We start from the raw sequence: 14,092 nt of genomic DNA, 5'->3' as shown, positions 1-14,092 counted from the left end.
GCTTCAACTTCACAGCATTACAGTTTACACTTGAATTATTATTTTATATTCATTTTTTGACAATCTATTTCTGAAAAATGTAATACTGTAGAGGTATATATTTAACGTTCAAAATGGATAATACTGGGCATTTTTAGAGTTGATTAAATGTTTTACCAGTCAATTAAGGTAATTGATAAACAGCAGCCATGCATCATTTCAGAATATATATATATATATATATATATATATATATATATATATATTTTAAGGCACAACAGTTAAGTTTTAGATATTTTAACAACTCATGGTTCACATTCTGTGTTCACAACACGTTGGTAATATGGACAGGGCTAACGTTATTTAGCTGCTTATAAGCAGTGTGGGGTAGTGGTTAGGGCTCTGGACTGTTGACCGGAGGGTCGTGGGTTCAATCCCAGGTGGGGGACACTGCTGCTGTACCCTTCAGCAAAGTACTTTACCTAGATTGCTCCAGTAAAAACCAAACTGTATAAATGGGTAATTGTATGTAAAAATAATGTGATATCTTGTAACAATTATAAGTCGCCCTGGATAAGGGTGTCTGCTAAGAAATAAATAATAATAATACATATTGTGAAAAACATGTCTGTAGAGTAGCATTTTTCTTCATGGCACAGTGGGTCTATTTTAATAAATCTTTTCCCGGGCTACAGCATATTCAACTGGAATTTAACCTTTAGAGGAGCCTTCCTGTCTTTTCATGTGGGTCAGTCTAGCCTTTATAATGCTATACCCTGTCAACTTTCAAGTGCAGACAAGTTTTCCTATGATTGTTTGATTAAGTCTTTGAAGAACGATTAAACTCACAAGAGTTGGGATTGAATGTTAATTAAAAGACAACTGAAAAATGTAGTGATCACCAAAAAAAAGCAGTTCACGTGTTTCAGTAGCTGTGAATTTGTTTTGTAAACGGGTGTCCCAAATACATTTGGTTAGCACACAATTGCCCATTGTTAGGAGACTAAAGGTATAAAGTGTCAGCTCTGGTTAGGATTTATTTAGTGTATGATTGGAACAATTACTGAGAAAATATACCTTTAGTACAAAATGTCATTGGTATCATGTATGTTGGCCCAGTTAACATACCTAAGATCTTGCATTAGCTGTCTTATTCTGTGTTTAAGGAATCCTTTACTCACCACATTATGTCATTTTAAATATTGTACACTATGTTAAATCTAGTTCTCAGTGTGTGAAATTATTGACTTTAATCATTGTCGAGCAGTGTGGAATTAATTATTTTCAAAGGGTTTCCTCTATTCTTTAGTTAACTCCTATATATATATATATATATATATATATATATAATTTATTTTTTTTTTTTGAAAAGAGAAAAAATTCCGAGAAAAAACACCTTGAGAGTGCTCAAAAGAACTTGTCTTTATATTACTTCTTGTTTGGCATTTTACCTCTTTTTTTTAAAAAAAATAAAAAAATAAAAAAAATATATAGGAGTTCAAGATGTTAAGAAATGCTTTGAAAATATGGCCCATAATATCCTATGAGAATGTATAGGCTGTGGAAGTACTGGAGACTTTTTTTAGAAAAACAAAAATATAGTATTGGATATAGACAGTGCTTTTCTATCACTTTATGTCTGTTGTTATGGGATTGTGTCTATTTATGATATATAGATGTCATCCTTAACACATTCTTCCTTTCAATTAAATGTTCTCAGTTATGAATTTCAGTCCGTTCAAAATTGAATAAACTACAAAAGAATGCACTGAAGTGACTTGGTGGGTGTCGGAGTTTAGTTTGCTGACCTGTGGGTGAGGACTAGGCAATCAGATGTACCAGTGGAGGCTGGTCTAGATGTGATGCTGCAACCCAGGGCTCTAACCACTGCACAAATGCTCCAGGTCTGCTTGCTCAGGCTGATCTCTTGCAGTTTACCTTTATAATGCATTACCATAGTAGAAGCATAGCAAAGTGTAATAAAGCATAGAAGAGGTATGGTAAACTATGCAAATTGGGGTTACTCTTGAACATACAGGAAGTACAGTTGCCCATTTGTTTTTGCTTTTACTGCATATCTGTGTCAGTTGCTGCCCGAATGAACATGTCTAATGTCGGGTGGACAAGAAAGGAGATTATTTAAGACAATACTCTTCAGCCTCTCCTTGTCATACTGTTGCTGTTAAAAGGCAAAAAAGACAGCTATTTAATGATTTGGTTAATTTAAAAAAAAGCTTGCTCATTCCACTGCCTAATCTATGCCGAAACCATCCATTTGATTTTATTAAATAAAATCTGACACCAGATTAAGTCACACTTGAGATGCGTGATTGATGCTGTACAATTCTATTTCCTCACTGTGACATATTTCCTCCTGTACTCAAATGACCAGTAAAAATGTTAGCCTCAAAATGATATATTTTTTATTTATATATATATATATATATAGTAAAAGAACTTCACCAGTTTTGATTTTTTTGCCCCTTTAAAAACAACCCAGGACACAGGAAATGGAGGTTAAAAGAGCACTAACTAAACTCAACACAAGCCTAATCTATCTTGCAGGACGGCTAAGTCATTTACCTGCCAAACAAAAAAAACACACCACACAGGTTTAACACACAACAGAAAGGTTTTTACACTACCTTTCCTTCTTACGCTTGAACACACTAGCAAGTGGGCTCCTATACACACCAGCAGCCCTGAACAGACTGCTTTCTTTAAATACCCTGCACCTGGCTCTAATTTACAATGATAGCCAGGTGCAGGGGATCATTGCTAATCAAACAATTAAACATAATTACGACTTTTCAGCCTGTGTTCTTCTGGGAAGTGTAGTCCTTTTTTCCCCCAGGACTACACTGTCTCACAATATATATATATATATATATATATATATATATATATATATATATATATATATATATTCAAGGGGGATATTTGAACAATGTTCCTTTGTTTTTCATTTTGATTGTGTGGGAGATTTAGAATATTGTGGCTAATTTCTGTACTAATTTTTTCTTAAACACAAAAACTATTGTATAAACACATTTTGTCAAAAACATACACTTAACAGCAGACAGTTTGATAACTTAGTCAGCAACTAGATAAAGTGAACAATATACTGTACTCCCCTCAACTTTTTTCCTGAACACAACCACAGACTTATCTTTATTGGCAACCATGAATGTTAGCATCCATGAAATAATAGAGCTACTGACCTTGATCAGCAGTTTCTATAGCTGGAGTAGAACGTGGTTGCATTGAACTTTAACAACGAAGAGATTGTGTATAACATTTTTAAAAAAAATCAGTTTAGAGTCAAGAAATAATAAACAAAAGTGTAGCAATTACGGATTTCAGTGTGTATTAAAATGCAGCACACAGTTTTGTTTGTGTTGAGTGACACACAGCAGCAAATCTGCCTGTCTCTGAGCCTAACTGGAGGTGGGAACAAATGAAGGCTTGCTGTTTACAATTAAGGTGCAAAGCATGATTGTAAGCATCAAATGCACATACTATTGTGTATAAAACCAGGTAAGGTAAGCAGTTTTATTCTACATTTTTGTAGTTTCTTTACAGGAAAACAACATATTCAAGATGCAGTATAAAAATAAATAAGCAAATAAATGTGCATATCTACAAAAATTAAATGAACAATTTAATTCAGCAGTAATAGATTGTTCAATTTGTTGTCTCTACAGCCACATACTTTATGGTGACTATTTTACAGTTGCAGAAGGATACATTCAATAAAAAACATATTTAAAGTTTGAAATCATATTGTTTTTTTTTTACAAAATAAACATAGAGCAATTTTATACACAATAACCATCAACAGGGTGTAAAGCAAGACATATCTTAATGCTCTTCTGGGTGGTTGAATGTACTCAGCCCAAAGCCTCGTGCCTTGCAACACACCCAGGTGCCTGGTAAGATATGTCTTGCCGCACACCCTGTCGTGCGCTACTGCAGCTTGAAGCCACAAAAGTCAGGAAATGCCATACCACCCATAACTCAGCTGCATCCAGGTTAGGCTTTTACCATAGATACTGAGATGTGATGGGTAGGGAATGGCATTGTCTGACTTCTCAAGCTGGACCATTGAAATTAATTTAATTGTAATTATTTTTTAAGGAGGCTGAAACCTGAGGCTGTTTTTTGTAATGAAATATGAAACCATAACCATTCTCTGCTTTATAAACTGTATACTCATTGTTTTCTATCATTTAAAATGGTTAACCATTGTGAAAGCAGGTTGCTGGCTGCAAAGTATGTCACACAATAAAAAAATAAATAACTTTATTTTGTTTAATTAAAAATATATGTGACATTTAGGTTGAATGTGGCTGAAAAAATATTTTTTAAAATATTTCTTTTGACTGCTGACATTTCAATCAGTTTTCGATGTGTGCCATATTCACTAAGCAAAACTACATCCTGATATGCAAACATTCAGTTTGTCTTGCTTGGGAGTAAGGTTTTACACATTTAAACAGCTGTTTCACCAATGCTGTAAATACCAGCTATATGGGTGTTTTAAAAAAAAAAAGCACTTAGCAATTTCAAATATTTGTTAATTTAAAAGTATTGGCATCTTTACATAAAAAAAAGTCTGTAATAGAACTAATTAAATATATTTATTAATTGAAAAAGAACGTTTTGACAACACAGCAGATGATGGTCAAGACAAAAAAGTAGGATTCACGTTTGAAAAAAGCACTCGTACCAAACTGCAACAAAGGAAATAGTTACAGAACAGTATCAAACAAAAATGGAATACCAAAATCCTCAATTAGAGCAATAATCCAGAACATTCAACTGAAATGCTTGAAAGAAGTGGACATCCAAAAAAAAATACAGGTAGAGCAAGTAGGAGAATCCAAGATTAAAAGCCAATGACTTATACAGTTAGAAACATAAACGTACTGTACAAAGGACTCGGTACACAAGATTTGTATACACCTCGCTGCAAACCACTTTTAAAGAAAATGTTCTTAAACAAAATTCTGTGGTACAATGAAACTAAAATGGAACTACAGTATTCTTGGAAAAAAAGGGAAAGCCTTCAATGAAGGAAACCTTTACCTACACTTAAACATGTAGGTGATTTGGTCATGATATGGGGGTGTTTTAGCAGTTCAGGGACTGGAGACAGTCATGTGATTGAAGATTGAATGAATGCAGCCATGTATGAAAACATTCTACAAAGTACAATGATGCCATCTGCTCGTAGGCTGATTGGCAGACATCTTGAAAATGGAATGGCCTTCGCAATCACAAGATCTCAATCCAGTTCTTGGGTGTAAAAGATAAAACTGGCTTAGTTGTGGGATCGGAGGACCTTTGTTCGAACCTTTAGTTCTCCTGGGAATTTCTGCGCTGAGGGTAAAAAAAATATTGGACATTATAAATTGGGGAGGAAATCAAGAGTAAAATAATTGGGCACTTGAAAGAATTCTCATAAACATCTGAAAGCCATAATAAAAGCAAAAGCAGAACACACAAAATACTAAAGCAGAGGTGCCAAATACTTTTCTCATGAATGAATACTTTAAAGGAGTGTTTTTTTTTTTAATAAAATTATTTATGAAATTACTAGACATTGTGTATTTTGCTTTTTGTTTTACAAAAAAGTGGTTAAAGTTTACTAAATGCTTGTCCTTAAACTTTTACCTTGAATTATGGTATAATACGCATTGGTTGCTAATACCTTTGTCTGTGACTGTACCTTATATACCAATATCTGGTTCAACAAGCCCACTGCAGTCTGCTGTAAGCTCCTGTGAAAAAGTCTGAAGCCTGACACTGTAGCATTATGATCCTCCACAGCCTTAAATTCAGAAGTTCTAACCTGCAGTGTTCCACTATAAAATTTGCATCAGTGTGCTTGGTTTTAGTTTCTGATGTTTTCACAGGATTCTTCAGCAATAAGTCCCAAGACCCTTATAGGACATTACCAGGGATTATCGATTGGTATAGCAGTTTATGGTCCAGTGGCAAAACTGAATGTCTATCATGCCAATCAATAAGCAATTATACCATATGGATACTTGCTATATAAGTCTGCACAGGTAGTTTGTGAAGGTTCTCAGTCCTGGGAAAAGGTAAATTGGCAAAAAAATGCCAAAAATGCCACCATGATCATTATAAAGGTGCATCATTATTTTTAGAGTTAATTATGAAAAACAGATCCATCTGTTTTAATGAGGTGTCCCTCAACTGGACTACCAGACTAATCAACAACCTGCATTTGCATCGATATGTCAGGGTGGCATCTTGAGTAAGGTTTCCAGCAGTGCAGTTCTTGATTGTGCGTGAAGTAGTCTGTGTCTAATGTTGGTGCACTATGAAGGACAGGAGTAAAAAACATAACTACCTATTAATTATTATTGTAGCTGCCTCCTGTGTTGCACGCTTTCCTGCATATTTTTTCAACATGATATCCATTGTTTGGAATTATGTACATTCATTCTGTGACATCTGGAGAATGTGGGGCACCCAGAGTAACTGGGGACAGGATAAAAGGAGTGGTTTAGCTATTTTTAGCAGGATACTGGTGATTTGTGGCATAGGTATCTATAATATTTATAGGGAAGTGTGGCAAAGTGGTAAGTGGTAGCAGGTGTATAGCAGATGCAGTGCGGATACTGTAATTCCAAGAACACACAGACAACAAAGTACGGGTGAAAATGATTTAATGGTGTATAACCCAATGGTCTGATGACCTGCCAGTAAATAATAAAGAGCTGGCAATACACAACAATGTGTATTGCGCAGTGATGAAACAAAGGGTTGCAGTCCCGCAAATAATAAACACGGTACAAAACACACACAATTAGACACACACGATCACCGTTCCAAAGTGAGTGCTCTCAGTGCTTGTGGTGAAGTACAATATAATACGTGCTATTAGTGAAACAAGTGCTGATAACAATGTTTATTCGTGACGGTAGTGCAGTGATGATCCGGTTTCGTCCTGGCCCTTGGCGACAGCTCCGGATTTGTGTTTAGCCATCTGGTGATAACAAACACAGACAATTACTAAACAGACAAACAAACAAAACACTCACAAATTCTTTTCTTTTAATTATTTTGGGCAATCTCCCGGTCCTTCCAGTTTCCTCGTCAAAACCCAAGCGAAGGAAAAGATTTACAATTCTCCAGCCCCTTTTATGCGGTTATGCATCTGCAGTGGTTCACTTGAGTGACTTCCTGGAAAGCCTCATTCAATAACTTTGGGCAGTTTTTATTCCTAGGAAATATAGCACTGAAAAGTGATGAAGACTGACAGCCTGACAAGCAGACTGCATAGCAGGCAAAGCAGTCCATGGCAAACTGACATAGTGTTTTTGGCTGGACAATAGTGACATGTTACAGCAGTAGCAGCACTTACACAGCACACGTATTGTCCTGTCTGATCTGAGACATTAATTTTCTGTAAGTGTTGCAGGTTTGATGTTGAGTGATTTTAACCATGGGTGAGCTGACCTCAAAAAGCCTGCACGTGAACAACTTGTGACTTCCCCGTGCCCACACAAACATACATTTTAAATCACCTGTGCTACATAACTCACACTATACCAAATAACCCAAAATACACCCAGGGGTGGGGGTTACCCCATCACACATTTCCCCCCTTGTGCACAGCACACATGGCCTTAAAGGCCACCTCCCCCCTTAAAAGCCCCAAAGTCTTGGCTATAGTCCTGGCCAACGCTGGCAGCGGCAATGCCGACAGCGAAAATGTTAGGTCGGCCATCTGCTGACGGCGCCAAGGCTGGCTCCTCCAGCCGGGGCAGTCCTGGCAGCGGCAATGCTGTCAGCGGAAAGGCTGGATCCTCCAGCAAAGGCGGATCTTGCAGAGGTGTGGGGCACTTCGGAAGTGGCAGAGGTGCTGGGCATTCCGGACGTGGCGTTGGCGCTGGCAGCTGCCATTCTGATCTCAGTGCAGGAGTGGTGGTGGCGCTGTGTACTCCGGCAGTGCAGCTACTGCAGGTGGAGGTGGTCTCCTCACCTCTTCCCCCTTCTCTGTAGCTGGTGGTTACCTTTTCTTGGGCTCCTGCCCCAGAATTTCTGGCAGCACAACTGCTGCTGCTGGACATAACAAAGACCCGTGCAGTGTCGTGCAGGCATCCCTGTGCGATGGTGAACTGGCCTCCCCGGGCAATGCAGCATTGAGTATTGTGTTTTGTGATATTTATAAGTATAGTTTCCAATATAGCAAGCCTAAAAATAAAATACTACAGATGCTTAAAAGACAATCTTTTATCCTTTTCTGCATCAGCTGAATGGATGTATGACATGTTATTTATCCACACTCCAGTACTCTACCATGTAACATCATTCAAACAACCTGGTTTTAATTTAGTTTTTATTGTTTTCCTTATTCAACATTTTTAATTTCTTTTATTTGGGAGACTCATTTTATTAACTGTAACTTATTCTACCGTCAAACACAAATACCTGGTCTTCAAAGCAGAGACTGCCTCAGCCAGGCAAACTTAACAAAGTTCAAATTACCTTCTATGCAGATAGAAAAAGCTTTTTTTTTATTGTGTTACTATTTTATTAATAGAAAAATAAATGTAGTCTTGGCAAAACCTACACTCATGGCAAAGACATTTAGTTGCTCTTATTGTAGTTTCAATATACATACATGTTTCAATACAGTGCCGCCTTCTGTAGCCTTCTTAAGTTAATTATTATTAAGTAGTCATTTAGCAGACACTTTTATCCAAATCAACTTAGAGACTAGGGGGTGAACTATGCATCACAACTGCTGCTGCAGAGTCACTTACAATGGAACCTTGGTTTTACCTCAGGACGGCGCACAAGGATGTTAAGTGACTTGCTCAGGGTCACTGGGTGGAACTTGGAACCTCCTGGTAACAAGCCCCTTTCTCTAACCGCTGGACCACCAAGCCCCCATTAGTAGGCATGATGTAAATTTTTCATACCATAACTTGTCATTATAGTTAGACAGATTATTCATACAAACGTAATGGAGTCTATTTAATTAATGAAGTTTTGTTTTTCAAACAAGAACAATCTGTGTTGTGTAAATGGTGCTTGTATTGAGTCAACTATGACCATAACTTGGTGTTTATTTATTTATTTATTTATTTATTTTAAGAACATAAGAACATTTACAAATGAGAGGAGGCCATTCGGCCCATCTTGCTTGTTTGGTTGTTAGTAGCTTATTGATCCCAGAATCTCATCAAGCAGCTTCTTGAAGGATCTCAGGGTGTCAGCTTCAACAACATTACTGGGGAGTTTGTTCCAGACCCTCACAATTCTCTGTGTAAAAAAGTGCCTTCTATTTTCTGTTCTGAATGCCCCTTTATCTAATCTCCATTTGTGACCCCTGGTCCTTGTTTCTTTTTTCAGGTTGAAAAAGTCCCCTGGGTCAACATTGTCAATACCTTTTAGAATTTTGAATGCTTGAATCAGATCACCATGTAGTCTTCTTTGTTCAAGACTGAATAGATTCAATTCTTTTAGCATGTCTGCATATGACATGCCTTTTAAACCCGGGATAATTCTGGTCGCTCTTCTTTGCACTCTTTCTAGAGCAGCAATATCCTTTTTGTAACGAGGTGACCAGAACTGAACACAATATTCTAGATGAGGTCTTACTAATGCATTGTAAAGTTTTAACATTACTTCCCTTGATTAAAATTCAGCACTTCTCACAATATATCCAAGCATCTTGTTGGCCTTTTTTATAGCTTCCCCACATTGTCTAGATGAAGACATTTCTGAGTCAACATAAACTCCTAGGTCTTTTTCATAGTTCCCTTCTTCAATTTCAGTATCTTCCATATGATATTTATAATGCACATTTTTATTGCCTGCATGCAGTACCTTACATTTTTCTCTATTAAATGTCATTTGCCATGTGTCTGCCCAGTTCTGAATGCTGTCTAGATAATTTTGGTTGACCTTTGCTGCTGCATCCGTGTTTGCCACACCTCTTATTTTTGTGTCATCTGCAAATTTAACAAGTTTGCTTACTATACCAGAATCTAAATCATTAATGTAGATTAGGAATAGCAGCGGACCTAATACTGATCCCTGTGGTACACCACTGGTTACCTCGCTCCATTTTGAGGTTTCTCCTCTAATCAGTACTTTCTGTTTTCTACATGTTAACCACTCCCTAATCCATGTACATGCATTTCCTTGAATCCCTACTGCGTTCAGTTTGAGAATTAATCTTTTATGCAGGACTTTGTCAAAAGCTTTCTGGAAATCTATATAAACCATGTCATATGCTTTGCAATTATCCATTGTCGATGTTGCATCCTCAAAAAAAGCAAGCAGGTTAGTTAGACACGATCTCCCTTTCCTAAAACCATGCTGACTGTCTCCCAGGATACTGTTACCATACAGGTCATTTTCCATTTTGGATCTTATTATAGTTTCCATAAGTTTACATATAATAGAAGTCAGGCTCATTGGTCTGTAGTTACCTGGTTCGGTTTTGTCTCTCTTTTTGTGGATTGGTATTACATTTGAAATTTTCCAGTTCCAAGTACTCTTTCTGTGTACTTTGTTTTTGGTCCCTTTTAAATGCTCTGTAAAGTGCCTTTTTTTCGCTGAATATTCTTTTAAATTGTTCTATTAAACCATTTTGGCCATTTTGTTTTAGATTTAGATTTGTCTACTTTTGGGATGTAATTGTTTTGCACCTCTAATACTATATTTTTTAAAAACAGACATTCTTTTTCTATGGATGTTTTCTCTGTTTTACTCCAATCTACTTCTGTTTCATACCTTCATAGTTTGCCTTTCTAAAATTGTAAACCTTAGCTTTAGTCATTACTTTTTGGGTTTTAAAAAGCACTTCAAATGAGACCATGTTATGGTCTGAGTTTGCCAAATTAAAAAAAAAAAAAGAGCAATGTCTTGGAATGTTAATGGTATTCATAACTGTTCGCCAACCCTAGTTATAGGTTCATTTTATCTGTTCAATACCCATGAAATTCAGATGACCCATAGCTTGTTGCAGTTTAACATCTTCAGTTTCTTTATTTGAACATCACACATGTTTTAGACATTCTTTGGCATTACTGTCTATAAAATGAATATCATACATTTTCCAACGCACAGCCTGTCAAGAGGTCAGCTGCACGTGGCAACATGATGCAACTTGGAGCATTGCCGATGACCAGCAAAACAAGCAAGACAGCCAACGTGAACAGATTGCATATGTGCAGGCCTATGTATTTCATATTTCATATTCTTAAAAATGTAGAATACATTTATTTGTGAATTCCGTGGCATGCAACTGTGTATCAATCCTAAAACGTGACTGGGGGAGTTCTGGTGGTACAGTACTAGTCTCTGGCTAACAGAACATTTTGCTTGCTTCCCGAGGGGTGTTGACACCTGACGTATTTATTACTTATGTCACGACGCACATGCATCAACATATGAAATGAACAGAAGTAAGAGACAAGCAATAGGCAAGTGTATGTTAATAAACTATAATAATAAACTAACTGACAAACTAACTGTGGAAGGGTGGTGGGCAATTCACTGACACAAGGAGACAGTACTTTATTTGTAATGCTGCTCAGGCGCACTGATTTATTTCCACCAGCAGAGGGCGCTGTTGTCCGTGGTCTGGATACTGACAACAGTAACCAGAACCACGGTGTTACCAATACAGGTACAGAGGCAACTGCACATACAAGTGCTTGTAAATAATAATGAAAACCAAAGGCGAAAGAAAAAGAGAAAATAAAACACAGTAATAAAACTACAAACAAAAGTTCTGCTTACGCAGTGCCCCCACTGGCCCTAAGCTGGTCAGAATGGGCCGCCGTCCTACGCTCAGTTACCCTATACACTGGGATGGCCAGAGTTCCCTGTATAACTAAACATGTACGTGATTATTTCTTTTTATTTGTTTCTCTTTAAATTATTATTTCTTTTTTTTTTCTTTTTTTTTTAAATGTAGTCGTTGCCAATTCGTTTTTTATTATTTTCTCTCCAATTTGAAATGCCCAATTATTTTTAGGCTCAGCTCACCGCTACCACCCCTGCGCTGACTCGGGAGGGGCGAAGATGAACACACGCTGTCCTCCGAAGCGTGTGCCGTCAGCCGCCCGCTTCTTTAAACTCTGCAGACTCACCGTGCGGCCACCTCAGAGCTACAGCGTCGGAGGACAACGCAGCTCTGGGCAGCTTACAGGCAAGCCCGCAGGTGCCTGGCCAGACTACAGGGGTCGCTGGTGCGCGGTGAGCCGAGGACACCCTGGCCGACCTAACCCTCCCTCCCCCCGGACGACGCTCGGCCAATTGAGCGCCGCCCCCTGGGAGCTCCCGTCCACGGTCGGCTGTGGAATAGCCTGGACTCGAACCGACGACATCCAGGCTATAGAGAGCATCCTGCACTCTAGCGAGTGCTTTTACTGGATGCGCCACTCGGGAGCCCCCCTCTTTAAATTATTTTAAGGCAGTCTATTTTCCCCAGCCAGGTTTGCCCCGCTCTTGTTTGAAAACTGACGTCTTCTGTCAGTGTCACTGTGTTCCCAAACACAGCCACCCAAGGCCCGCCTCTCAGCCACTGAGAGAAAGGGAAACCACACACACCCTCTTCCCCACCTCTCCGTGTCATCGCCATGAACGACTGGCGGACCCTATGAGACTGCTGCCCTCTACCTGCAGTCCCACGCATGTGTCAGGTCCCCCCCCCCTGTTACACTAACATTAACAAAGTAACTGACCAACTAAATTAACAAAACACCCTTACATACAATAAAAATATAGCAGTGGCTAACCGTAATACAAGAATGAATACAAAAATTAATTTGAACACAATGGTTATTAACACAGCACCCCTACACACGTTAAATGCAGAAGTAGCTCTAGATTACTCTCTTGATGACAAGTCAGTTTTGAAAAAATTGAATAAACCATTTTAATATCAGGTTACAAAACAGTACTGTATCAGTTTTGATTTGGTTAGCAACTAATAGCTCTCAGCACCAAAAAGGTGTTCTTTAAAGAGAAGTTCCTGTTCCTTTAGGCAGAGCATTTACAATGGGGAAAATTCATTTTCACCACCATGTTGTTCCATAAGCCAAAGTGTTCTCTTAGCAGGTGCTCCTATACATGTAGACTATGGTATTACTGTTTTATATAATAATACATTTTTTTACAATTACTGTATGCGCATCTGGGGTATTTATAGAACCATAGAAGGCCTTGCTAAATGAATCCTTGTAGTTTGCTTTCTGTAATTGGGGTGCTTTCAGTGTCACTCACTCGTGAATCTGTGTGGATTGCTTTAGTATTAAGCACCTGAGGCAGCTGGATCTCTGACTGAATTAGAATCTTCCTGCAACTAAATAGTTTCTTGTTAGTTTAATAATGTTACAATATTTTTTTGTACAGTTTTGTTCTTTTTCAGATCACTGTAAAGACTAGATTAATTTAAGAAAACAACAATTTTATTAGATTTAATTTTAACCTAATTACCCCTGGAATTATTGCTGTTGTCAATCAATGGTTTTGTTTGAAACACATACACCGCTTGATGTTGATGTTTAGTCAGTATTATAAAACTTGAAACTTGAACTTGAAATTATCATGTTGGTGTTTGCTCTAAGTATATGATTAGTATACCAAAAATATGTATCAAAGAAAAATCTTAAACCTAGCCACCAGATTAAACAATACATATAATACATATACTGATGTAAATAAAGCACATTCCCCTGTATGGAAGACAAAGTAATTTGGAAAATTACTCTTGGGATTTCTCTATAGCTATACAGTCTCACAGTATGATTACAATTAAAGAATCTTTCAGTATTCTTTGAAAAAATATTCAAACATGAAAAATCCATGTACTCACCAGGACTGGTTTCTGGTCTCTTGGGGCCAGACAGGCTCCAGAGAGCTTAGACATGTCTTAAACGTCTAGGTCAGTTATTCATTCCAGGAACACACAAACACATTGACAGAAACACAAGACTATCCAAGATGTGTTTCTAAACTCCTGTGAACCATTTCAGAACTGAGGATTAAACTTCTTCATGAGCTATCTGATTGCGTGTATTTTCTTGATGCACTTAATACGTCTGCTTATGTCCTA

At 37.7% G+C, this 14,092-nt stretch overlaps 1 protein-coding gene across 2 annotated transcripts in view; it reads left to right on the top strand.

Moving 5' to 3' along the window:
- Positions 1 to 14,092, top strand: part of LOC117409029 (glutamate receptor ionotropic, delta-2) — a 612,251-nt gene that overhangs the window by 279,348 nt on the left and 318,811 nt on the right. The window lies entirely within an intron of this gene.

The sequence above is a fragment of the Acipenser ruthenus genome, chromosome 2 (genome assembly GCF_902713425.1).
Source record: "Acipenser ruthenus chromosome 2, fAciRut3.2 maternal haplotype, whole genome shotgun sequence".
Taxonomy (NCBI): domain Eukaryota; kingdom Metazoa; phylum Chordata; class Actinopteri; order Acipenseriformes; family Acipenseridae; genus Acipenser; species Acipenser ruthenus.
This window is presented reverse-complemented; position numbering and strand designations above follow the sequence as displayed.